Below are 26,768 nucleotides of genomic sequence, written 5' to 3'. Positions count from 1 at the left end.
TGCAGCCTAATTTTTCTAGTAACAAAAAGCTTTTAAATATGCCCATGTAAGTACTTCAAAGTAACATAAGTTTAAAAAAACCCCTCACCAAATGGAAAAACCTGATAAAACCTGGGGTGATGGGAATGACACACATAACCTCTCGGTTTTCCCCTGAGGAGATAAAACCTGTTTTGTACAACTTATCAATTAGACATTGCAACAGAATGTCAATATGATGTTCTAAAACTTTGGCTTTCTGAAACTTCATTTGCAGATCAACTGGCTCACTAACTTTTTCAGAACTAGAGGACTTGGTTTATAGTTAGGAAAAAGTTTGGGGTGACTTCAGCTCACAGATTTCAATGTGTAAATTCCACATGAAAAGTTTAGGGATAATTTAATATTCAGTCTAATACATTGAATCCAATGCATGAATAATTGCATGTTTAGTACAATGGTAATACCAAAGAACTGTTTGAGTTTTCATATTTCCTATTTACATGTAATATCCTCTGAAAAAAGGAACTTTTTTTTTTTTTTTGTAAAGTCCTCATTAAGTGACACTCAGTTCCCCCCTTTATCTTTTTTGCAGTTTGTAAACCTCATTAAATATTAGAATACATTTCATAATATCTATTTACTATTTTTCTAATGTTATTTTTCCCAAATAGGTGGAGAACGAACCTGTGGCGTACATGAGTTAATCTGCATTAGAAAAGGTACAAAATTTTTTAAAATGGATGTTTAGTTTAATTTTAAGGCTAATTTTTGGAAACAAAGAAATATTTTAAACTGGATATGTATGCTATACTTTCAAATTGCTGTACAATTACTTCCATTTAGTTTGTAGGCAATGTTGTTGTAACTATGTCAGTCCCAGGATATTGGAGAGATAAGGTGGGTGAGGTAGTATCTTTTATTGGACCAACTTCTGATGATGAGAGAGACAAGTTTTGGAGCTTACACAGAGCTCTTCTTCAGGTCTGGGAAACAGAGGGTTTGGCTACACTTGCAGCTGTACAGCTCTGGGAGTTAAAGCTGTCTTCGTACAGTTGTGTAGGGAAAGCGCTGCAGTGTGGCCACACTGACAGCTACCAGTGCTGCAGTGTGGTCACATTTGTAGCATTTGCAGCGGTGATGGGATTGGTGCATTGTGGGCAGCTATCCCAGCATTCAAGTGGCTGGAATGTGCTTTTCAAAAGAGGGGGGTGGGGTGAAGTGTGACAGGGAGCGAGGGGGAGAGAGAGAGTGTGGATTTTTGGAGCCAACACTGTGTCAGCTCCCTGCCTTGCAAATTCTGACCACTTCCCCCACCCCTCTCTCGTTCACTCTTAAATGCAAATAGCCTGCCTCTGCTCGAGCAAACAATTGCTGTGTTTGTTTTTTAGATAAGCAGCTCTGGGAGCCCCGAGTTCACAATAAAACAAAGAGAGTTCTTTAGTTAGAAGCATTATGGCAAAACTCTGGAGGTCAGTTACAGCGTAGTAAGATTAATCACTGTTTACACTGGCATTCCAGTGCTGAAGCACCAGCGCTGTTCTCTTTATTCCTCTCATCCTTGTGGAGTACAACCAGTGCTGTAGCCAGGGAGATACAGTGCTGTATGTGCCTTGCCAGTGTGGACGGGGAGTAAGTTACAGCGCTGTAAAGCCACCACCAGCGCTGAAACTCTCAAGTGTAGCCAAGCGCTTAGGCTATGTTTACGCTACAGACCTTGGAGCGTCACAGCTGTACTGCTGCAGCTGTGCCACTGTAAGGTGTCCCGTGTAGCTGCTCTATGCTGACGGGAGAGAGAGCTCTCCCAGTGGCATAATTAATCCATCCTCAACGAGCGGTGGTAGCTATGTTGGTGGGAGCAGCTTTCCTATTGACATAGTACTGTCTACACCAGCGCTTCTGTCGCATAAATTTATGTTGCTCAGGGGTGTGTGTGTGTGTGGTTCTCCCCTCCCTCCCCCCCACCATGCCCCAACCAACAAAAGTTTTACTGACAAAAGTGCTAGTGATGACATAGCCTTAGGCTATGGCTATACTAGAGAGCATTCAGCTGTGCTGCTGCACTGATGTAGCTGCGCTGCTGGGAGCTATCTAGTGTAGCCTCTCTAAGATGATGGGAGAGCTCTCCCATTGACTTAATCTACTCTCAACGAACAGCAGCATCTATATCGGTGGAAGATGTTCTCCCACTGACATAATGCTGACCACACTGGTGCTTCTGTTTGTTGAAGCTTATGTTGCTCGGGGGGTGGTTTATTCACATCCTTGAGCAATATAACAGGGCCCCCTGGCTCCTGCCTCTGCTCTGGTCCACAAAGTGCTCAGAGACCTTTCTGCTGGTCAAACATCTTGAGTAGTCTGTTTACAATGTGGGTTCCCACCCCTTCATACCATATACAGCTCTGCTCCAACCATCCTAGGGAGCTCCCAGCTCCTGCAACAAGCAGGGAAGAGCAAAATCTCTCCTCCTTCTGCTATCTGCTTTTCCCCCCTTATACTTCCTTCCTGTACCTATTTATAGCCTCTGCTTAATGGCTTAATTAGCCTTCCAGCTCTACTTCCCCAACCAATTAGGCACAGCTCTGTTTAACTAGCTCTATTCTGCATTGTTTGAGTGGAGCTGCCACGACCAGAGTGCGGGCCCAGCAGTTCTTGCCTAGCACTCTGTTACAAGCGACATAGGTTATACCAACATTAGTGGTAGTGTAGACATAGCCTTCTTCTGAGTGTCACAGCTAAACATGAAACAGATTGTTTAACATAAGTAGTTAATACACATTTCAAGGGACCATTCAAGGTGAAGTGGCCTTTTAACACCCCTCCAGTCATAGGAAGAAAGGAAAGGGTCGGGGGAAATAGCTGGGGCTAGTTATAATGGGTTGTTGTAATAAGCCACAAATCCAGTGTCTCTATTCAGTCCATGATTTTTGGTATGTAGCAAAGTTATAAATTTAAACTCCCAGGCTCATCTTTTGAAAATGTTATACAGGTTTCCTTTGAGGGTGAGGCCTGATAGGTCAGTGTAGTAAATCTTTAGCTGCGTTTGTGTTCTCTTTGCATGCTGTACTGGCTCTGGCCAGATAGCCCATACAGAAGACTCTAATCGAACTTCTCAGTCAGACCACAAGACTTGGTTTAGTAGTGAAGGCACCTAGCCAGGTTTATTGTCAAAGCATGGTCCTACTTCTCCGGATTAGTGTTTACAGTTATACTAGCACATGCATACCTGTTGCACTAGATGCAATTCAGTGAATGGTGGACTTTCCATTCCCTTCTTGACTGGCCAAAGACAGATCCTCAGTGACCTTTCTTTTATACACCAATACAAACAAGTTATATATTGCCCCTTGATGTATTGAGGTGATTCTTTACCACCCTTTACCTTGTACATGTTGGTTCCACCATCACGCTGTCATTGTAACCTTATTTTTAAGAAAAGGTTAGTGTATCCTTGTATCATCTTCAGGGAATGTTTTTACACTATAACCCTGTATTGGGGTGTTCTGGTACTGTCATAAAAGGCCAGCACAAAACCCTCCCCCCAAAAAACCCAACAAAGTCTAGTCAGTGTGTTTTTAAAAAGTTAAAAAAAAACCCAAAAAAGCCGTTTTTAACTGATACAAAAAAACATCAACAACAAAGATCGCAAAACAAAACACCCCCCAAAAACCCTAAACTTAAAAACCCTCCTAAAAGCTAAAGCAATTCAGAAATCAACAGCAAACCTCAAACGGCCTGGGCCCAAAACAAAACTCCCATCCACCCTTCCCCTTCTTCTTCTTATCTTACACCCAGGCTTGGCCAGCCTCGGGTAAAGTGTGTGTAAGTATAAAAGTGGGTTAGGGCTTGGGGTGCTAACAATTTCTTCCTTCCTCTAAGTAACATAAAAAGCACCCATCAATCTCTGCTGTTGTTTTATTATTTTATTAATAAAGCTTTAAAACTTAAACACTTAATTTGTTTCATCATCTCCTCCCTAAAAATCCTGTGACCTCAGCCTAATCACCTCAGGCAGATTGGTAACAAAAATCTGTCACAGTACCACCCTTCTGGAATGTGTTTGTGTGAGTGTCCTGTGCCTAGCACTTCTTAGGAATGTGTGTGTTTTTTGCAGTGCCAGCCCAGTTCTTGCCAAGTTCTGTGAACTTGAAAGCAGGCATCTTTTGTAACGGAGCCTGTCTTCTACTCACAACCTGAGTCTTGTTAACTTTGCTTTATATCTACAAGGTTTGACACTATTTTAGTTCGGGCCTCAGGCCTTATACCAGTCCTCTTATACCAGGCCTCATGTTTCAGGCTCTCTCTTTCTATTACTGTCCAATATAGAATGATTGCTTTATGAAAAGTGTTCACCAACAGATGATGTGGTGTTTTTGTCTTTTATCATTTTCATGTGTGAGTTCATTTGAGAGCATAGTGGTTATCTGCTTTCACCAGCACAGTTGCTGTTGGAGCATTTAATGCACTGGATGAGGTATACCATATGTTGTGATAGGCATGTGTAGGACCCATAGATTTTGAAAGATGTATTGTGGGGAGTGTTGATCATTGTAGCAGTGGAGATTAAGGATGTAAATATCGTTTAAACAGTTAACTGTTTAAATGATTAAAATAATATCGTTTAACTGGTTAACTGATTTAAAGGGATTGGGACTGGGGCTGCTCTGGGCTGTGGCTGGGGTCAGGGTCTGGGTCCGCTCTGGACAGCGGGCTGACCGGACCTGCGGGGCTGGGGCCGGGGTCAGCTGGCCCAGGGCTACTGCAGCCCGGGTGGCTGGCCCGGGTCTGGGGCTGTTCTAGTCAGCCTGGGGCTGGGGGTTAATGGTTAGGGTGGGTTAATGGTAAGACTAATGCTTACAGGTTAACCATTTAATATTTCACATCCCTAGTGGAGATACGTCTGCAGGTTTTGTATCTGTTGTTCATGCAGGGTCTGGTGCCACTTTGAGATGGTTTGTCCTGGTCTGCGGGGAGCTTCTTTCTGATGCTGAACTTGGAGAGGTTGGGCGGTTCTTCAAAGAACAGAAGAGGTGTTCAGGAAAGGATATTTCAGGATGGAGTCACCATTGAGGAGGAGTTGTATTTGTTTGATGCTACCCTGTATGGGTTCCAGTGTTGGTCTAGACAGTATTTGGTCCTGCCATGAGGGTACGGGACTGGACTTGATGACCTCTCAAGGTCCCTTCCAGTCCTAGAATCTATGAATCTATGACAACTAGGGGTATGCGGTCAGAGGGGGTTTTATTTCTGTATTGAAATAGGTTGCCTCTTCCATTTAGTTTAATAGTCGCTGGAGGTTGTATTTTGGCTCTTGGGTGCGCTGTGCTGGCGAACTTAGTCTAGTTCTTAATCTGGTGTCCTTATGACAATATTTATTGGTACTATTTTTTTATAGTCTCATGCTTGCAACTTATTTTATTTATATAGTGCACACATCTGAAATTCTCTAAATGCGTGACATTTTTTCTGTTTGAAGCAAAACCCTAAAAACAACAAAGCTGGGAAAACTGAAGGTCCTGGCACAGTCAAGGAATTATGATGTGATTGGAATAACAGAGACTTGGTGGGATAACTCACATGACTGGAGTACTGTCATGGATGAGTATAAACTGTTCAGGAAGGACAGGCAGGGCAGAAAAGGTGGGGGAGTTGCGTTGCATGTAAGAGAGCAATATGACTGCTCAGAGGTCCAGTATGAAACTGCAGAAAAACCTGACAGTCTTTGGATTAAATTTAGAAGTGTGAGCAACAAGGGTGATGTCATGGTGGGAATCTGCTATAGACCACCAGACCAGGGGGATAAGGTGGATGAGGCTTTCTTCCGGCAACTAACAGAAGTTACTAGATCACAGGCCCTGGTTCTCATGGGAGACTTCAATCACCCTGATATCTACTGGAAGAGCACCACAGCAGTGCACAGACTATCCAGGAAGTTTTTGGAAAGTGTAGGGGACAATTTTCTGGTGCAAGTGCTGGAGGAACCAAGTAGGGGCAGAGCTCTTCTTGACCTGCTGCCCCTAAACAGGGAAGAATTAGTAGGGGAAGCAAACATGGATGGGAACCTCAGAGGCAGTGACCATGAGATGGTCGAGTTCAGGATCCTGACACAAGGAAGAAAGGAGAGCAGCAAAATATGGACCCTGGACTTCAGAAAAGCAGACTTTGACTCCTTCAGGAAACTGATGGACAAGATCCCCTGGGAGAACAACATGAGGGGGAAAGGAGTCTAGGAAAGCTGGCCGTACTTTAAAGAATCCTTATTGAGGTTACAGGAACAAATCATCCTGATGTGTAGAAAGAATAGTAAATATGGCAGGTGACCAGCTTGGCTTAACAGTAAAATCCTTGCTGATCTTAAACACAAAAAAGAAGTGTACAAGAAACGGAAGATTGGACAAATGACCAGGGAGGAGTCTAAAATTATTGCTCAGGCATGCAGGAGTGAAATCAGGAAGGCCAAATCACGCCTGGAGTTGCAGTTCGCAAGGGATGTTAAGAGTAACAAGAAGGGATTCTACAGGTATGTAAGCAACAAGAAGTTGTTCAGGAAAAGTATGGTCCCCTTACTGAATGGGGAAGGCAGCCTAGTGACAGAGGATGTGGAAAAAACTAATGTTCTCAATGCTTTTTTTGCCTCTGTCTTCACGAACAAAGTCATCTCCCAGACTACTGCACTGGGCAGCGTAATATGGGGAGGAGGTGACCAGCCCTCTATGGAGAAAGAAGTGGTTCAGGACTATTTAGAAAAGCTGGACGAGCACAAGTCCATGGGGATGGATGCACTGCATCCGAGGGTGCTAAAGGAGTTGGTGGAAGTGATTGCAGAGCCATTGGCCATTAGCTTTGAAAACTCATAACGATTGGGGGAGCTCCCGGATGACTGGTAAAAGGCTAATGTAGTGCCCATCTTTAAAACAGGGAAGGAGATGGATCAGCGGAACTACAGGCCAGTCAGCCTCACCTCAGTCCCTGGAAAAATCATGGAACAGGTCCTCAAGGAATCAATTTTAAAGCACCTTGAGAAGAGGAAAGTGATCAGGAACAGTGGATTCACCAAGGGCATGTCATGTCCGACTAACCTAATTGCCTTCTATGATGAGATAACTGGTTCTGTGGATGAGGGGAAAGCAGTGGACGTGTTATTCCTTGACTTTAGCAAAGCTTTTGATACAGTCTCCCGCAGTATTCTTGCCAGCAAGTTAAAGTAGTATGGGCTGGATATGGACTATAGGTGAATAGAAGCTGGCTAGGTCATCAGGCTCAACAGGTGCTGATCAATGTCATGTCTAGTTGGCAGCCGGTATCAGGGAGTGCCCCAAGGGTCGGTCCTTTGGCCGTTTTTGTTCAATATCTTCATTATGATCTGGAGGATGGTGTTGATTGCAAGTTTGCAGATGACACTAAACTGGGAGGAGCGGTAGATATGCTGGAGGTAGGGATAGGTTACAGAGGAGCTAGACAAATTAGAGGATTGGGCCAAAAGAAATCTGATGAGATTCACGAGGACAAGTGCAGAGTCCTGCATTTAGGACAGAAGAATCCTAACGCTGCTACAGACTAGGGACGAGTGGCTAGGCAGAGTTCTGCAGAAAAGTGCTTAGAGGTTACAGTGGACAAGAAGCTAGATATGAGTAACAGTGTGCCCTTATTGCCAAGAAGGCTAACGGCATTTTGGGCTATATAAGTAGAAGCATTGCCCAGATTGAGGGACGTGATCATTCCCTCTGTTCGTTCGACACTGGTGAGCCTCATCTGTAGTAGTGTCCAGTTTTGCCCCCACTAAAGAGGGATGTGGAAAATGGAAAGAATCCGCGGAGGCAACAAAAATGATTAGGGGCTGGAGCACATGACTTATGAGGAGAGGCTGAGGGAACTGGGATTATTTAGTCTGCAGAAGAGAAGACATGAGGGGGGATTTGATAGCAGCTTCAACTACCTGAGGGGGTTCCAAAGAGGATGGATCTAGACTGTTCTCAGTGTACAGATGACAAACAAAGAGCAATAGTCTCAAGTTGCAGGTGGGGGAGGTTTAGGTTGGATATTAGGAAAACTTTTTCACTAGAGGGTGGTGAAGCACTGGAAGGGTATGTTACCTAGGGAGGAGGTGAATCTCCTTCTTAGAGGTTTTTGTCAGGCTTGACAAAGCCTGGCTGGATGATGTAGTTGGGCTACGTCCTGCTTTGAACAGGAGGTTGAACTAGATGACCTCTGAGGTTTCAACCTGATTATCTATGATACCTCTGTGCAAGACATTATGCTGCCTTCACTACCTTGACATAACCTTTCAAGCCACAGAGAAACATTATAATTTAGTAATTTTCAAAATCTCCCAAGTTTATTGAAAATGCATTTCATAATGAAATGTCTCAACTTGAATGAGATTTAATACCTCATGACCAACTAGAGCTTGAAAAATGCTGCATACACTGGAAGTGAGATCTTATTCTGTGATACAAAAATATTGGTTTACCTCTTGTAGTTTGTGACTATTGAATCTTGCAAGTCATTGGTCAAAAGTGAATGTTGCTCAGTGTCTTAGAAAGTGTGGTTTTGGAGGAAATTTTGTCTTTGGGAGGAGCATTGATTTTTTTCTCCCCAGTGTCATAAACAGATGGTTAAGGGTTCATGTCTCTTTTTACCTGAAAGGGTTAAGAAGCTCAGTGAACCTGGCTGACACCTGACCAGGGACTAATGGGGGGACAAAAACATTTCAAATCTTGGGGGGGAGTCTTGTTGTGCTGTATGTTTTGTTCGTGGTAGCTCTTGGGCTAAGAGGGACAGACTTGCTAAGACTCTCCAATCTTTTGAATCAGTCTTTCATGTTTCAAACTTGTAAGTAGCCAGGCAAGGCGGATTAGTCTTATGTATGGTTCTTTCAACATGTGAATGCTTTTCCTTTGCTGAAGGATTTTTACCTCTGTTTGCTGTAACTTTGACTCTCAGGCTGGCAGGGCGGGTCCCCTAGGCTAGTATGAAAACTGAGTACTCTGTAAACATCTTCCTATCATGATTTTACAGGATGACATTTTTACTTTTCTTTCTTAATTAAACTTCCTTTTTAAAGAACTTGATTGATTTTTCCCTTGTTTTAAGACCAAGGGGATAGGGTCGTACTCACCAAGGACTGGTGGGGGTAAAGGAGGGGGGGGAAGTTAATTCCTTTTGTTATAGATCCAAGGAGTTTGGATCAGTGTACTCTCAGGGTACCCAGGGGGGGAAGTCGGGGAGAAAGGGGTGGGTGGAAGGTATCTCCTTGTGTTCTAGTCCAAGGGTTTGTGTTTGGGTTCCCCAGGGAAGGTTTTGGGGGAACAGGAAGTGTGCCAAACACTATATTTTTGGCTGGTGGCAGCGTACCAAATTTAAGCTGGTAATTAAGCTTAAAAGTGATCATGCAGGTCCCTACTTTTTGGACTCTAAAGTTCAAAGTGGGGAAGAACCTTGACACCCAGTGTGTAAAGTTGTACTTGTTTTAAAAAGAAAGATCTTTGTATCCAGTTTCAGAGTAGCAGCCGTGTTAGTCTGTATCTGCAAAAAGAACAGGAGTAATAAATTTGTTGGTCTCTAAGGTGCCACAAGTACTCCTGATCTTTGTATCAAAACTGTTTGAAAGCTGCTTAGAGGTTTGGAACGTTAATTCTGGTGGTGATGGATTAGGGTTCAGAGGGCAGGTTAAGCACTCATATGTACATGACTGCTGTTTATCCCATGGTGATGCAAATTTATGTGGCTATCAAAGATATCTACACCAAATATAGGAGGCACATATATATACACACATTTATCATGGTACACTATTAAAAATATGCAAACATTAGGATAGCATGTTTTGTAATGATATTGCAGGTTAGATATTCTCCGGTTAAACATGCTTAACAGTCTTTTGGCACAGTGGGCACACAGATTTTCTATTAACTTCAGAGACCAGGTTTCAAAATATAGTTTTGATTTGGTACTGTTTTTCTCTAAATTTGCATTTTTAGTTGCAATTTCATTTATCCATAAACGTTTACTTATTTCTATAGCTAGAGCGGACATTCAGGGGCGCTGTTTGCCACTACTTACTACTATTTCCCCTTAACCTGAACTGGCCAAGTCTTTTATTGTCCATTGGTATATGTGCACTAGTTTCTGCACAGTCTTAGATAGATAAGAACAGCCATACTGGTTCAGGCCAGTGGTCCATCTAGCCCAGTGTCCTGTCTCTGACAGTATACAGGGCCAGATGCTTCAGGGGGAAAGAACAGAACATGGCAGTTTCAAGTGATCCATCCTGTTGTCCAGTTCCAGCTTCCGGCAGCTGGAGGTTTAGGAACGTCTGAAACATGGGGTTGCATCTTTGATTATCTTGAGTTATAGCCGTTGATGTACCTATCCTCCATGACCTTAATTATTTTTTAATCCAGTTATACTTTTGGACGTCATAACATCCCCAGCATTGAGTTTCACATGTTGATTGAGGGCTGGTCTAAACTAGGGTGGGAGATCGATGTAAGATATGCAACGCTATTCGCGTAGCTGAAGTTGAAGTATCTTAGTTCAACGTACCTTGCTGTCCTCCCGGCAGCAAGTCGCCCGCTGCGGCTCCCCTGTTGACTCTGCTTACTCCTTCTGCCAAGGTGGAGTATGGGTGTCGATTTGGGGATTGATTTATCGCATCTCGAGGAGACACGATAAATCGATCCCCGATCGATTGATTAGTACCTGTGGATCTGACGAGTAGTGTAGACATGACCTAAGTGTTGTGTGAAAAAGTACTTCCTCTTATTTGTTTTAAACATGCTGTCTTTTAGTTTCACTGGATGACAGATGTACAACTTGGAGAGCTTTCTGACTAGCCCTAGAGTGTCACCACAAAGAATAGCTGTTCTGCATCATCCTACAGAACTCTGCTGCATGGCATCTTTCTCTGTGCCACTATAGAGGTGATTTTATTGGCAGAGACAGGCTGGTGGAGAAGCAGGATGAGTATGCCCAGTTGACTCACCACTATATGAATTCCCTGAATAAAACTGGAGAAAAGGGCTGTGGGTTGGAAGTTCTTGTATGACTTAGTGATAAGTACCTTAGGTGGACAGACAGAATGCCATTTCAGTCCTCTTATTACATTAGTAGTCACTGAGCAGCCATGCTGGTGTTCTGCAATCTATGAATGTGTGTCGGAAACTTGTCTCCCCAGTAGAAAGCCTTAGTGCAGAGGTCAGGTTTTACCCCTTTATCATTATACTTCTTGGAATGGAAATATTTGCAGATGCTTATAATTTAATTTGTGTGTGTGTCTTCCTGTGAATGCAGTTGATATTTCTGAGGATATGCGGGGAACTGATATTAAAGGGAACCTGTTATGTTGCTTTGCTTTACATCCAGCACATAAGAAATAAAGCAGATATGCTAGAAATAAATGGAGATATATAGTAAAATACCATCTGTGTTTCTTTAAGAACTTGATCCAATACCATTGAATTTGATAGTAGTCTTTCCTCTGACTTTAATAGAAATTGGATCAGGGCCTTAAAAATCTGTATGCATGTGTGTGTGAAAATATTTTATCCACTGCTCCGATAAATTATATCTATGATTATAATAATTGGGAGATGAAAGGAAAAAATTCTCTGTTTTAGGTTGTTTGCTTTATGTGTTTCTCAACATTTTGAGAGTAGTCAATTTCATATTCTTTCATGGGTTATCAGTCAGTTTCCCCTTTTGTTTGGGTGAGTCTTTCATGCAGCAACAGGTGAGAAACAAACGTTTTTGAACATAATGAAACCTGATTGTGAAACTTGACTAAGGGCAAGTTGGTATATGGACTAAGGGCAAGTACGATAAGGTCTTAATTAACTTATTGTTTAAAAATCATCTTGATTTCAAGTTGATGTATAATTTAATAGATGATAAATTTTTGTGGATGAAATCAAACTTATTCTGAGAATTTTAACTGATTTTGCTTAGTAGAAAATGTGAATAATTAGAATACAATAACATGCCGTTTATCCAGGCCTTCAGTATCTGTCTTTCTGGATGACAGGGCTTGGGCTGTCAGCCCTGCCACCCCTGGGAGGGCTAACAGCAGAGTCCCACCCATTCTCCTGATTATCTGAATATTTGATGATCTGATGTGGTCCTGTGCCCACTCAGATAATCAGAGTTCTGCTGAACTTTAAACATTGTAGAAATACCCTCACCAACCTCCTAACCTTCTGTGATCTGAAGGTCTGGTGATTCTTCTCTCCATAATGGCACTCCATTAAAATGACTCAGAAACAATTCCTGTACTCCCAAATTCTTCATTTCTCCAGTAATTCATATAAAATGGTGAGATCTTACTATGCAGGGCCATCCTTACCCATATGCAAGTATGCAGCTGCATAGGGTACCAGGAAATTCAGGGCACCAAATTTCCTGGTGCCCTGCGCAGCTGCATGCTGCTCCAGCCCCTGCCCCTGCTCTATCCCAGCCCCGTCTCCACTCCGCCTCTGCCTTACTCCGCCCTTGCCCTTTCCTGCCCTTGCTCCGCCCCAGCCCCGCCTCTTCCTGCCCCTGAGGACTGCAGCAGGGCAGGGCCTGCACCCACCGGCAGTGGGAAGTGCAGTGACCCGGCCCCAGCTGCGCCGCCAGTGGGTGCTGAGGGGTGGTTCCCCCCTGCCTCCCAAGCCAGCCCTGCCCCCCGAACAGAGGTCTGGGGCCCCACACTGCCTGCGGGAGGGCTGCGTAGGGCTCCAGAACAGCTAGGGATGGCCCCGTTACTATGCCTGTGGTGGCTGCTGTAACCCAGGCACAGAATGCCTGCCCTGGGACTACCACCCCTCAGGCAAAGTTAGCATTCCCATTAATAGATTGCGGCTCAGAGTATTATTTTTTTGGACCTGTAACAGGGTAGACCACCCCCGCACTGGGGTACCAGTAGTGGACCAATCATTGTGGGGCCAGGAGGCCACCCCCCTCTTCCCTGCTGCACATGCTCTAAGTGGAAAACTCAGTTAGAAGGAGGGAGCCCAAGCCATTAAAGGGTGGGGTGGGGGAGGAAGGGTGCACACTGCTGGCTCCTGCAGGAGTACCTGTAACGCCCCTGGTGGTAAAGCCTAGGGACCTGGACTACCTGTCAGAGGACCTGGTGGCTGTGGAGACCATCATGGAAGCCGAGCTGCCACCCGCTGAGGAAGCTGCGTAAACTTAGCCCCAGCCCTGAGAGACATGAGGTAAATAGACTGATTGATTGTTTGCTTACCTTGCCCTGCCCAGGGGCTGCAGCCTGCTTGCTGCTTCACCCTGACCAGGGCGTTAATCCAACAGACTGATTGATTGTTTTGCCACTCAGAATCCATGGACCACCCATTTAGGTGACCCTGTCCGGGGGCTAGGCCAGACTTGGCAGAGATCACCTGCTTAACGGGAAAGCCTACTACCGAGTGGCAGAGTGGGCCACCCCCATGCTGATCTGACCATACTGAACTTGACTTGACCAAGCTCGACCAGCAAGGCCCTGCCCATCCCAAGTGGTGGAGAATGTGGGCAACGGTCAGGTCCTGCTAAGAGGACTGATTCAAGGAGAGCTGTGTGTGAGAACACCATGGACACAGACCAGATATTAAAATGGATGCTAGAAATCCAGCAGCAGCAACAACAAGAAGCCCAGCTACTACAGCAAATGGCTGCCCAATGACAGCAACACACGTCCTAGCACCAAGAGCAGCAGCAGCTGATTAGGGAGCTAGCAAGAATGGCTAGTTCAGCAGATTGGCGGCGCTCCTGCAGCCGTGGGGACCATCTGGACCTGTTGCAGGGAGCTAGGGCTTGGAGAACACTCTCGCTGGGTTACCGGTGAGGCTGGCCAAAAGGGGACCCGGGGATGGCCCAGAGGCCTCCTTGGTCACATTTGAATGGGTTGCCACGGCGGCCTGCTGGCCCCCAGAACACTGGGCTAACCTAGTGACCCCCTACCTAACCGGATCTGTGCAAACCGCCTACCGGAACTTAGACCTTACAGAAACTCTTGACTATGCCAGAGTGAAGGCCGCCATCTTAGACCAAACTGAGGTGAGCCCTGAAACATTCTACCAGCGATTTTGAAGGCAGAGGTATTTCCCAGGGGCACGGCCTTGAGTGGTGGCTCAGCAGCTCTGAGATTACAGCTGGAAGTGGTTGGAACCTAAGAAGTTGATTGGGCCTCAAGTGGCGGAGGCTATCATACTGGAGCAGTTTACAAAGATCCTTCCCCTGGGGGGAAGGAATGGGTTTGCAGACATCAGCCAAGGGCTCTCACTGAGGCGGTGACCATGATGGAAGATTACTTGGTTGGAAAAGGGCCCTGACGTCTAAATCCTAAACCAGAGAGCCCCGGGGACGGCAAGAGGGACCCAAGAGAAAAACTGCACAAACCTGAAAAAGAATGACCTCAGAGTAGGCTGGGGTCATGAGGGCTGATTTCCCATCCCAGAGTTACGTGGAGACCTAGTGGGCAACCTGTGGGAAAGAGGTCCCTGCCAGTGGGCCTGTGCTGGCACTGCTCAACTCAGAGGCAGATGCATTGAAAGGTTGATGTTATGAGTGCGGCTAGGTGGGGCACTTCAGACGTGACTGCTCTTTCATGGACTGTAATTATGGCCAGGTCTGGGTAGCAGGTTCTCAGGCCCAGCAAAAGGGCTCCCTGAAACTGCTCATCTCTGTGCAGGTCAATGGCACCCTAGTAGCTGGTCCTACTGACTCAGGTTGCAGCCAAACCCTTGTACAGGCCGATCTGGTGAAGTCACTAGATTGGACAGAGGCTCCTATATACCTCCAGTGTATCCACGGGGAGGTACAACCCTACCCTGCCACCAAGATGAAACTGAAGGTGGGCAGATGCCAGGAGATGTGCTGGATCAGCCTGGACAAAAAACTAGCATACCCTGCAGTTCTAGGTCGTGACTGGCGCTGGTTTGGGGAGGTCATGCAAGAATGGGGGAATTGGCCGCCGGCGGAAACAAATGAAAGATCACGAGCAAGGGGACTCCTGGGCCAGCAGGAGGAAGAGGGACAGGATGAGTCTCCCCCATCCCTCTGAGGACTCTGGACCATGTCCTGTGTGAATGGCTGGTAACTTACAGGGACTTCCTGAGTGAGCAAAGGGAGGACCCCACACTGAGTGGTGCATGGGAGCAGTTGACCCCAACCGAGGAGGAAGGGATGCCAACCCACAGCCACCTCAAGGGCCCCACTTTGAGGACCACGAGCGCCTATATCAGATGACCAAAGACCCACAAACCCAAGAAGTGATCCAACAACTGCTGGTGCCACGTAAGTTCTGGCGCGACTTGCTTTGGCTGGGACACTTGGTGCCCTGGGATGGACACCTTGAGCGAGAGAAGACCCTACGACAGGTGGCCCTTAGGTTTTTCTGGCATCCATAAAGAAGTAAGTGACTCTTGTGTTTTCTGCCTGGAGTGTCAGTGCACCAGTCCCAAAGGGATACCCAAGGCACCCCTGATTTGGCTCCCAGTGATAGGAGTGCCATTTGAGAGGATAAGTATGGACCTAATTGGGCCCTTAGGGAAGAGTAGCTCAGGGTTCTGCTACACATTGGTGGTGGTAGACTATGCAACACGATATCCCAAGATGGTCTCCTTGCGTTCAATGATGGCAGCCGCCATAGCAAAGGAACTCTTAAAAATGTTTGTCCGAGTCGGATACCAAAAGCAATTCTGACAGGCTGAGGTGCCAGCTTTTCATCCTGACTAGTAGCAGAGCTATGCAAGCTAAACATCCGGGCCCCGAAGACTTCCGTCTACCATCCCCAGACTGATGGCTTAGTTGAGAGATTTAATGGGACCTTGAAACTGATACTCTGTAAATTTGTAGAGGATGATCCACAACATTGGGATAAACTGTTACCTGCCTTGCCGTTTGCAATATGAGAGGTATCCCAAGCATCCATGGGGTTCTCTCCATTTTAACTATTGTACGGAAGGCAACCTGGGTTACTGGGTCTGTTCCCTACATATTACAACTGTGAGAGTGCCTTAGGAAGCTCGGAGGGTTTGCCCATGAGAACCCCATGAAAGCACAACAGACTCAGGAGCAGAGGTACAATCAGGGTGCCCATCTGCAGACCTTCAAACCTGGTGATCGTGTCTTGTTGCTACTCCCATCATCTGAGTCTAAACTGTTAGCCAAATAGCGGGGACCGTTTGAAGTAGTCTGAACAGTGGGACTGGTAGATTACGAGGTCCAGTTGCCCAGATGGTGGCACAAGAAGTGGGTGTACCGCGTCAACCTTCTAAAGGCCTTGAAAGCCCAGGAGGGCATGCTAATTGCCCCTTACCCAACTGACCCGGAACTAGGGCTGGACGCTTTGAGCCTCCCCGATGCAATGGCGATTGACGTGGGGCAGGAGCCCAATGAAGAAAGAGGGCAACAACTACAACAACTGATCCAGTCTTTCTCAACCGTTCTGTCACCCTGCAGACTAAGATGGCATACCATCACATAGCCACCCACCCAGGACAGAAAGTGGGGGATCATCACTGACGGTTGCCCTGGAAGATGTGGGGGATCGTAAAGGAAGAACTGATGCTAGCCTTGGGGGTTTGTGGAGAAATCCCATAGTGAGTGGAGGAGTTCTATTGTCCTTGTGCCCAAGCGAGACAGATCCATGAGGTTTTGCAAAGATTTTCAGAAAGTAAATGTGATCTCCAGGTTTCATGCATACCCTATGCCGCGGGTAGATGAGTTACTGGAATGGTTGGGGAATGCCAAGTTCATATCTACTCTCGATCTCACAAAAGGATACTGGAAAATCTCCCTGACTCCAGCATCCCAGGGGAAGACAGCCTTTGACACACCATTCGGCCTCTTCCAATTGACGGCCATGCCATTAGGGCTACATGGGGCTGCTGCGGCCTTTCAGAGGCTTATGGACTAGTTACTGTGGCCACATGAGCAATATGCGACCACTATATTTACGATATAGTGATATACAGTACCAACTGGGAGGACCATCTTGGACACCTCACTGATGTGCTGCAAGCCCTTGGAGAAGCTGGGTTGATGGCCAAGCCTTTCAAGTGTCATCTAGGGCAAAAGGAGCTAACGTATCTGCGGTCCACGATGGGGTGGGGACAGCTGCGCTCTCTCGTGGATAAGGTCCAAGCCCTGAAGGACTGTCCAAACCCCACGACCAAGAGGCAGATGAGACAGTTTCTAGGCCTGGCCGGCTACTACAGATGCTTTGTCCTGGAGTTTGCCACATTAACAGCACCCTAACAGACCTGATAAAAAATTTCGAACCCAAGAGGGTACAGTGGTCCTGGGACTGCAAGTGTGCTTCCAACGCCTGGCAGGCATGGTTAAGTCAGGAGCCGGTTCTTTTTCATCCAGATTTTGCAAAAAGGTTTATACTCCAGACTGACGCTTCAGAGGTATGCTTGAGAGCCATCCTATCGCAAGAGCATCATGGAGAGTAACACCTGGTGCTTTATCTGAGTAGGAAGTTATTCCCTCGTGAGACCAGGTACTCAACAATTGAGAAAGAGGCACTGGCTGTGAAATGGGCCATTGAAGCACTACAATACTACTTCCTTGGGAACCACTTCCAGCTCATCACAGATCATGCATCCCTCTTATGGCGCCTTTCTATGAAAGACACTAATTCCAGGATTATGAGATGATACTTTGCCCTCCAACCTTACAATTTTGAGGTACTTTACTGATCGGGCTGAGTCCATGCAAATGCAGACTTCTTTTCCCAGGTAGGAGGGGAAGGGGGTAACCGGGGACTGCCATCTGGTCCAGACTTGAGGGGAAGGGTGTGTGACGGGGTGTACCAGCCCCGCAGTGGGCTGCCAGGGGCGAACCACTCATTGTGAGCCCAGGAGGCCACACCCCCTCTTCCCTGCTGCACATGCTCCAAGTGGAGAACTCAGATAAAAGGAGGCAGCCCGGGCCAATCAAGGGAGGGGAGGGGGAGAAAGAGAGCACTTTCCTGGCTCCTGCAGGGGTACCTGTATTGCCCCTGGCGGTAAAGCCTAGGGACCTGGACTTCCCGCCAGATGACCCGCTGGCCACAAAGACTGCCGTGGAAGCCGAGCCCCTGCCCACTGAGGAAGCTGCCTAAACTTTTCTCTAGCCCTGAGAGACATGAGGTCTGTAGACTGATTGTTTGCTTATCTTGCCCTGCCCTGCCCTGCCCTGCCCTGGGGTTGCAGCCTGCTTGCTTCTTCACCCTGGCCAGGGAGCTAATTCCCTCAACTATTGGATTGTTTGCTGCCCCAGGCAGGAGGCTGCTGTGCTATAGAGACTACTTACTTATTTTGCACCTCCCAGGGGCTGCAGTCTGCTTGCTGCTTCACCCTGACCGGGGGTTAATCCCACAGACTGTTTTGCCGCTCAGAATCCACAGACCACCTGTTTGGCCTGGCCCCTGGATGGGGTCGCTCGCACTTGGCAGACATCACCCGCTTAAAGGGAAAGTCTGTGACTGAGCGGCAGAGCGGGCCACCCACATACTGGACTGACGGGCGCACCCCAGCTCTACCAGCAAGGCCCTGCCTGACATAGGTTCCTCTACCTTTCCTAATTAAGCCCAGTAGGTCCTGAATCTTATCCTTAGGGAGTCGCAATAAACCTGCCAGTGTGTCTATCTAAATCCCCAGGAAGATTAGTATAGTAGAAGGTCCCTCTGTTTTTTTCCTTCACTAGGGGTACCCCCAGTTCTTAACAAGGGCTTGAAAGGTGTCCATCAGGTTAACACAACCATCCAAATTCTTCCTACCCGCAAACAAAAAGTTCTCTGAGTAGTGCACTACTTGCTGTAAACTATTTCCTGCATCTCTGCACTTTGAAGCATTGTACTAAATTTCTCAAATGTTGAACAGAATATTGCACATTCCATAGGCATAGCTTTATCAAAATAAAATTGTCCCTTGAATGAGAAATCTAAAAGTATGAAGCAGAAGGATACCCTGGCAGCAGTCAATAAGCAGACTTGATATCACTCTTGGAAGGGTAGATTTAATGATCAAAGCAAATTCTCGAACTTTTCCCAGGAGTAAAAATTGTATGAGAGGACATACTGCAACGCAGAGTGTGGTGGGAAGTTTGAAGCCCCAAAAGGTGAACAAGACTAGGAGGCACAGTATCTGAATAGGTCAATTATTTCATTCCAGGCGAGAGCCTCTCCTATCCCAGTTGCTTGATATGTTTAATTATAATAGCAGTGGAATTTGTTTTGGATAGGTAAAAGGTGTAGTAAAATTGTTTAATCTCTAGGAAGTGAGAGAACAGAAAAGGAAAAGTGGTCAAAGATCAAGCTTCTGACGTGTGCAAGTAATAGAGAGATGTGGGGTCCAATAACCCATAGGTCAGGCCCTCAGAGTATCATTCTCTCTGTACTTCCAGCATAGGAGGATCAGGTTCCTGGGAGAGGCTGAGGAACTAAAAACACAGACTTGTAGAGACAGACATGTGAAGCCGAGGGCCAAGCAGCAGTCCAGAATTGTCAAAGCTGGGAAGCGGAATAGCAGGCTAGGGATAGTGGTGATGAGAGAGCCTGAGGGACTCTGGTAAAATAGAGAACAGTATGTATTATTGTAGCTATACAATTGTGTCTGGAACTTAACAAAACAGTGTAATAAACAGGTTTTTTACTTTAAATAAATGTTAAATACATAGCTTTGGTTTATTTTCACTTTCAAGACAGCATGCGGAGTCCCACACCTAGCTAGATGGCATGAATGCTCCCAGAGCCACTCATGAATTGCTCAGAGAAAGGCGCCAGCCAAATCTCTTCCAGCCTTGCACCTCAGGAATATGCCATCAAGATGAGCAGTGCAAATTTATTAATTGGTTCACCGCTTCATCAATGGAAAATGGATATACACCAGCCTTTGCAAACCGGAGCAGATTTGCCACACACTTCAGGCAACCGCACTGGTAAAGATAAGCAAATAAAAAGTTTATTGACCACGCAAGGTAGATTTTAAGTGATTATAAGGTAAAAAGTCAGGGTTAGTTACCACAAGAAAAGAAAATATAAGCACACAGTCTAAACTATCAATCCTGTTAGGCTGGACATCTAGATTCAGCAGTTTTTTCTCATCCCATTGGATATTGCAGTCGTTAATATACAAGTTTGTCCCTTAAATCTGGGCCAGTCTCCTCTGTTAGTTTTCAGTCTTTTGAGTGTCTTTTTTGCTTGCAGCATGGGAGGGGGAAGGAGAAAGGCGAAGCATAGGGCCCCTGTGTTCTGTTTTATACCCTTAGTCCTTGTGTGCTTGGAGAACACAAGTCCAGGCATATCTAGTGGGCATTGCTGAATCCCCAGGCAAGGTTCAGAAATTTGTCTGTTGTGTCCTTATGTAGGTGAGTCATTGAACTGTAGCTCCCTTGTTAGACAATTGCTGTTGAAGGGTTTGACACTCACCTGGGCGTTGGTTACTTTCCTTGGCATTGTCTCTGGTGAGGTAGTATCTGGGCGCCTCCCAGACCCACAGCATATTTTCGTGACTATCATACAACACAAGTCTCATAACTTCATATACACTGATATACATGTTTCAATAGAACAGTGACTTTCAGCAGATCATAACCTTTCCCCTGATACCTCACATGGCCTGTTTTATATGCAATATCACGATTATATATAAATGAGAAATATGGGGGTTACAGGATGCTCCCCCAAGGTATAGAATGTCACATAAACATACTGGTATTTTAATTAAGCTTTGAACTCTCTTTCATGCATTTTTTTTCAGTGTGTGTGAAATTCAAGCTGTTTATTTTACTGGATTGTAAATTAAAAAAAAGATAAATATATTTTACAAACTATTACTTTACCTCATGAAAGTTATTATAAAAACAAACTATGTGTGACTTTTTCTTCAAGATTTGAAGGGACACTATCAATCCTGAAATGTAGTCCATTTTTAATGAATGAGGTAAAAGTAGTTTTGGGTATGTCACCAGGTCCTGAGTAGCTTGGTGAATTTTTGTGGTTTTGCTATCCTCTTTTGTTAATAAATTACCCTTTTTTTTCCTTCTCTTTTCTGTTGCTGTGAGAGACCTACAGATGCAGGAGAAACTTCAGCAAACTATTTGTAGAGCAGAAAGAGTGAAACTGACTGTACACGCAGTGCTGTCAAATGCACAGCATAAAGAAGCTGTGAAAACACTGAAATCATTTATTTAACTCAAGTAACGTAATGCTAAATGTCACTTAACAATATCTGTTTAAAGTAAAATCCAACTGAAGCATGATTTTATGTTTTTAAGTAGTCATTATCCCTTTAAATATTCAAGGCAATATTATTTCCTGATTTTTTACCCTTTTTGGTTGTTAAGTTACCAAGATGTATCTGTGTTTCATCTCATTCATATATAATATGTACAAAAAAATCCATTCACACTTCTTTGTGAATGTCATTTTATTATTAGAGACTTTTTTATTTATTGAGTGGTAGAATCAAACTATTTATGAAACTCAAAGAACATTTTATTTTTTATGACACATTCTACATTAAAAAAATAGACCTTTTAAGAAGTAATTCTTCTTTTTGTTTCCCCTTCCTCTCATTCAGTTGGTGCTTATAGTTAGAGCTCAAGAGAAAGAGGAGACTGCAGAGCATGACAAGCTTCTTTAACTTAGGTAACATGACTAAAAAGTGAAACAAAATGTAATTATCTCATGTTACTGTTCAGTGTGTAGTTCATAAATACTGAAGATACAAAGGTTACCAGTTTTCCTCTATTGCTTTAAGGATGGATAAAAACCCTTGAACTAAAAACAAAATACAATTTTTGCAATAATAATCTTATAGCACTTTCAGAAGACAGTAATAATCGGTTCATTAGATGATTGCAAAGCAGAAATCTATCTTATATTTGTTTTTGTAATAAATGTCCTGTATGAAAATCTATAATTATTATCCCATGAGTAGCAAACCTATAACTGAGGTTTTGATGTTCAGAGAATATCACTAAGCCTTTAGAAAACTGAAGGTTAAAGTTTTTATATTTAAAAATATTAAGATATTAAGTTGTTTTGCTGTTGACTATTTTACTATGAATCTATGGAACAACTAATCTATACCCGAATATTTTTGGAGCAGTGAAATATTGACTTGAAACACAAATACTGTTCTTTGAGGTGCATTCTTGTATATCCCACATATGAGGTGCATTCTTGCTGAGCCTGCAGAGCTTTTGAATCTTCTGGTAAGTAGTGCCTGTTGTGGTCATGCAGCCGCAATCACTTCAGTTCCTCATTTTCTATAGCAAGCTGCAGGTATAGGACGGTTGCTGTATCCAAAGTCTAACCTCCTGCCTTCCCCGCCTCTTCCAGAATATATTTGTGTAAATAGTTAGTAGATTTAGTTTTAGATCAATTTTTGGTAGCATTTGAGCCATTGCAAAGATTAGTTCCTTGAGTTTTTTTCAGGTTCAGTTCTGGATATCATGGCTGACCCAGCTTCCAAGAAGGCCAGTTTTAAATGATTTTCATTGTACCCCTCCATTTTCCCACAGTCCAGTATACACACTTGTCTAATTTGCTTCAGGGAAGGCCATTCTCCAGGTCAGTGCTTGATGTGGTGGGTTCTTATGTCACAAGCCCATAGAGCAGGGGTAGGCAATCTATGGCATGTGTGCTGAAGGTGGCACAGGAGCTGACTTTCAGTGGCACTCACATTGCCTGGGTCCTGGCCACCAGTCCAGGGGGCTCTACACTTTATTTTAATTTTAAATGAAGCTTCTTAAACATTTTAAAGACCTTATTTACTTTACATAGAACAATTGTTTAGTTATATATTATAGACTTATAGAAAGAGACGTTCTAAAAACATTAAAATGCATGACTGGCATGCAAAACCTTAAATTAGAGTGAACAAATGAAGACTTGGCACACCACTTCTGAAAGGTTGCAGACCTCTGCCATAGAGATAGAGACAGGTTCTTCAGTGCCCTGATGGCATTGGATTTGGCAGGTTTAATGAGAGACCAGTTGGAGTTGTCATTCCAGTTACCAGCTGTTCTTCTCCGCCATTAGGGGACTGTTAGTTGTTGGACTTTGGAAATAATCCAATTTGACTGCACATTGGAGGTTCCACCCCAAACCACATACAACCCACCTTCCCTGTTACTTTTCATATCCCTCTGAAATACTGAGAGAGACCGCTCAGAGAAGAGATGGGTTCCTTTATTAGGGCTGGAAGCTGACGAAGACATGCGAAAGCAGCGCAGAGGAAGAATGCCACTCAAGGTACTTATTCATCCCGCAACAGAAAGAAAGCCTTCACCCCATCATATGCTGAAGAAACTGAAGAGTTACATCAGAAAGTTAAAATTCCATATTTTATTCGGAATGTGGCTGTGGAACTGGTGCATTTGACATCACGTGTCTTTCACAGAGATTCACCTTTTAGGTCTCCAGAATGCCCTAGCAGACAGTCTGAGCAGGCATTTTCCAGCAGACCACAAGTGGACAATGAAAGATTCTGTGATTCACCCATTTTTTCAGGATTTAGGTAATCCTTTCATAGACCTGTTTGTGACAGATGAAAACAATATGTCTCTTAGTTTTTGCTCCAGATGGAGTCAAAGCCCAGGATTTCACGTTCATGCTCATTCACTAGGCCTTGGTACTGAATGTATGCATACCAATTTCTCTGATTCCTAAGGTACTCAGAAAGATGAGACCAATTGCTGTCTGGTTCATCATGAGACTTCCTGCCTGGCTATGGCAGCTTTGGTACTTGGAGTTGATGCTCTTAGTGATTCATCCTCCAAGACCCTTACCCCTACTACCAGACTTAACATCACAGGACAAACAGTTATTTGATTTATGAACCTAGTCTCTCTCCATCTTGCTGCCTGGCTACTGGTATGAATATCAGACATAGAGACAGCAGCAGAGAATCCTGTGGCACCTTATAGACTAACAGAGGTTTTGGAGCGTGAGCTTTCGTGGGTGAATACCCACTTCGTCAGACGCAGGTAGTGGAAATTTCCAGGGGCAGGTATATATTGCTAGCAAGCTAAGCTAAGATAAGGTTATTCAGTCAGGAAGTGAAGGCCGTTCTACGCATAAGAGTGAACCAAGGAGGAGAAACTGGTTTGTAATTGCAAGCCCATTCACATCTTTTTTAGTCCAGACTGATGTGCAATTTTCAATATTTTCTTTTGCAGTCGTCCTGAAGTTTTTTTGCTGCAGATACACTTAAAGGCCTGCTATAGTGTGCAGGGAGGTTGAAGTGTCTCCTACATTTTTGTATATTGCATCTGATATCTATGGTCATCTTACCTGTTTCCGTAGTGACGTCAACCAACATAACAGGGGCATTGCTGCATATGAGGCAGTATATAATGTGACGTGCAGTGATGAACAGTGATGCTGGCTGATCGAGGAGGAGGTGTCGCTGGTGTAGATATGTGGCAGAGTGGCATGAGGTTTTGCATGGATTTTGGTTTACTGAGCGAGTTACTATTGGTGCGGTGGGTGCAGATGCCTGGTGAGAATACTTTCAGGTTGGGAGTTGTCTGTGGCGAGGACTGGCCTGCCACCTCAAGACGAAGTGGGAATATTGCCAGGATGGGTGTAGATCTGATGATAGCTGGAGGTTTTGCTGGGGTGTATTATGGCAGTGGAGCATTTCTTTCGGGTTTGTTGCGTAAGAGCTGGTAAATTGTTGCTTGTTGATCTGTTTCCTAATTTCTCGTGCAGGCGTATTGTAGTTTAGAAATCTTGTGAGATTTTTAGGTGTTGGTCTCTGTCTGAGGGGTTAGAGCAGATGCGGTTAGAGCAGATGGATATGTGGAATCTCTGCTCAGACCTATGCCACAGCACGCCCAGCTATTCTGTGACACAGAAAACACCATCCTAACACCAGGATGTAGAGCTCTCTACACAAACATCCACACAACAGATGGAATACAAGCGTTAGAACAGTATCCCTGATGATCACACAGCAACTGGCTGCTGAGCTCTGTGCCTTTATACTCACACAACTATTTCAAGTTTGATGACAATATATAGAGAAGTGCACTGCTATGACCACATGCCCACAATAGCCAATTTTTAAGGCTACTGGAACAACGCTTCTCAGCTCTCGCCACTCACTTCTCTACTACGCTACATTGATGAATCTTCATCATGACGCATTGATAGGAGATCTAAAAAAAATTCCACACGATTTAACAACTTCCACCCACCATCAACCTCAGCCTGGACAATACACGTAGTGTCCACTTTTTAGACACGCACGGTGCAAATAAGCGATGGTCACATTAACACCACTCTATATCGAAAACTACGACGCGCTACTGCCTACCTTCATGCCTCCAGCTTCCATCCGGGCACATCACACGATCCATTGTCTACAGCCAAGCACTGAGGTACAACCGCATCTGCTCTAACCCCTCAGACAAGACTACACCTACAAATCTCCACAAGCATTCTCTAAACTACAATACCCGCACGCGAAATTAGGAAACAGATCAACAGAGCCAGATGTACCAAAGCTTTACTGCAAGACACCAAAAAAGAAACCAAGGACTCCACTGGCCATCACATCCAGCCCCAGCTAAAACAACTTCAGGGATCTACAACCCATCCTGAGAAATGATCCCCACTTTCACAGGTTTTGGGGTGCAGGCCAGTCCTCGCCACAGACAACCCTGCCAACTGAAACGTATCTCACCAGCAGCTCACACTGACCATAGTAATCCAGCTCAGGACCAATCCACTGCAACAAACCTCGTGATCCAACTCTGCCACATATCTACACAGCGACACCGATCATAGGACCTAACCAGTATCACACACCATCACTGGTTCATGTCACCTGCATCCACCCCAATGTAATTACGCCATATATGCCAGCAATGCCTCGCTTGTACAGTCTGGCCAAACTGGACAGTCACTACGGAAAAGGATAAATGGACACAAATCAGATTCAGGAATGGCAATATACAAAAACCTGTATAGAGAGCACTTACCTCCCTGGCCACACTATCAGCAGACCCTTAGAGGTGCTATCCTGCAGCAAAAAAACTTCAGGACCAGACTGCAAAGAGAAACTGTGACTTTCAGTTCATTTGCAAATTTGACAACATCAGCTCGGACTAAACAAAGACCGTGATATGGCGTTGCAATTACAGAACCAGTTTCTCCTCTTGGTTTTCCACACTCTACTGCTAGAACAGGCCTCACCCTCCTGACTGAACTAACCTCGTTATCTCTAGCTTGCTTGCTAGCATATATAATACCTGCCCTGGAAATTTCCACTACCTGCGTCTGACGAAGTGGGTATCACCAAGGTACGAATAAAGTCACGCTCAACTCTGTTGTCTATAAGGTGCCAAATTCTCTGCTGCTCATTCACAGATCCAGACTAACACGGCTACCCCTCTGATACTAGACATAGAGATGTCATGCTCCTCAGATGTCCAGAACATTTTTAATAATAGTAGGAAGGATTCCACCAGACAAATGTGTGCTGTTAAGTGGAGAAGGTTTATATCCTGATGTGAACGACATCAGTTATATCTTGTTGACTCACAGATTCTTATTATCTTGGACTATTCCCTCTCTTTAAAGAAACCTGGACTCTTGATTAACTCTCTTTTAAAGTACATTTCTGCATATCACCCTGCCAGCAAAGCTACACAGTCTTTTCCAAGACTTTTCCACTGTGACTAAATTCCTGAGGGTCTTACTCAGGTTTTCCCACCTGTGAGAGAACCTCCTGCTTCTAGTACCCAGAACCTTAATATGGTTCTGGCAGATTTACTGGGCCCCACATTTGAACCTCCTAACAACTTGTTTT

The 26,768-nt window shown here is 44.9% G+C and overlaps 1 protein-coding gene across 1 annotated transcript in view; it reads left to right on the top strand.

Annotated features, from left to right (window-relative positions):
- Positions 1-658: 658 nt before the first annotated feature.
- The window catches only part of SYT14 (synaptotagmin 14), a 179,764-nt gene continuing 153,654 nt past the window's right edge, over positions 659-26,768 (top strand). The window contains exon 1 of the mRNA XM_032785219.2: positions 659-701. The gene's annotated coding sequence lies outside the window, so the exon portion shown is untranslated. The remainder of the gene's footprint in view (positions 702-26,768) is intronic.

The sequence above is a fragment of the Chelonoidis abingdonii genome, chromosome 3, assembly GCF_003597395.2.
Source record: "Chelonoidis abingdonii isolate Lonesome George chromosome 3, CheloAbing_2.0, whole genome shotgun sequence".
NCBI classification, from domain to species: Eukaryota; Metazoa; Chordata; order Testudines; family Testudinidae; genus Chelonoidis; species Chelonoidis abingdonii.
The sequence above is the reverse complement of the archived record's forward strand: the minus strand, read 5'-3'. Positions and strand labels throughout refer to the sequence as shown.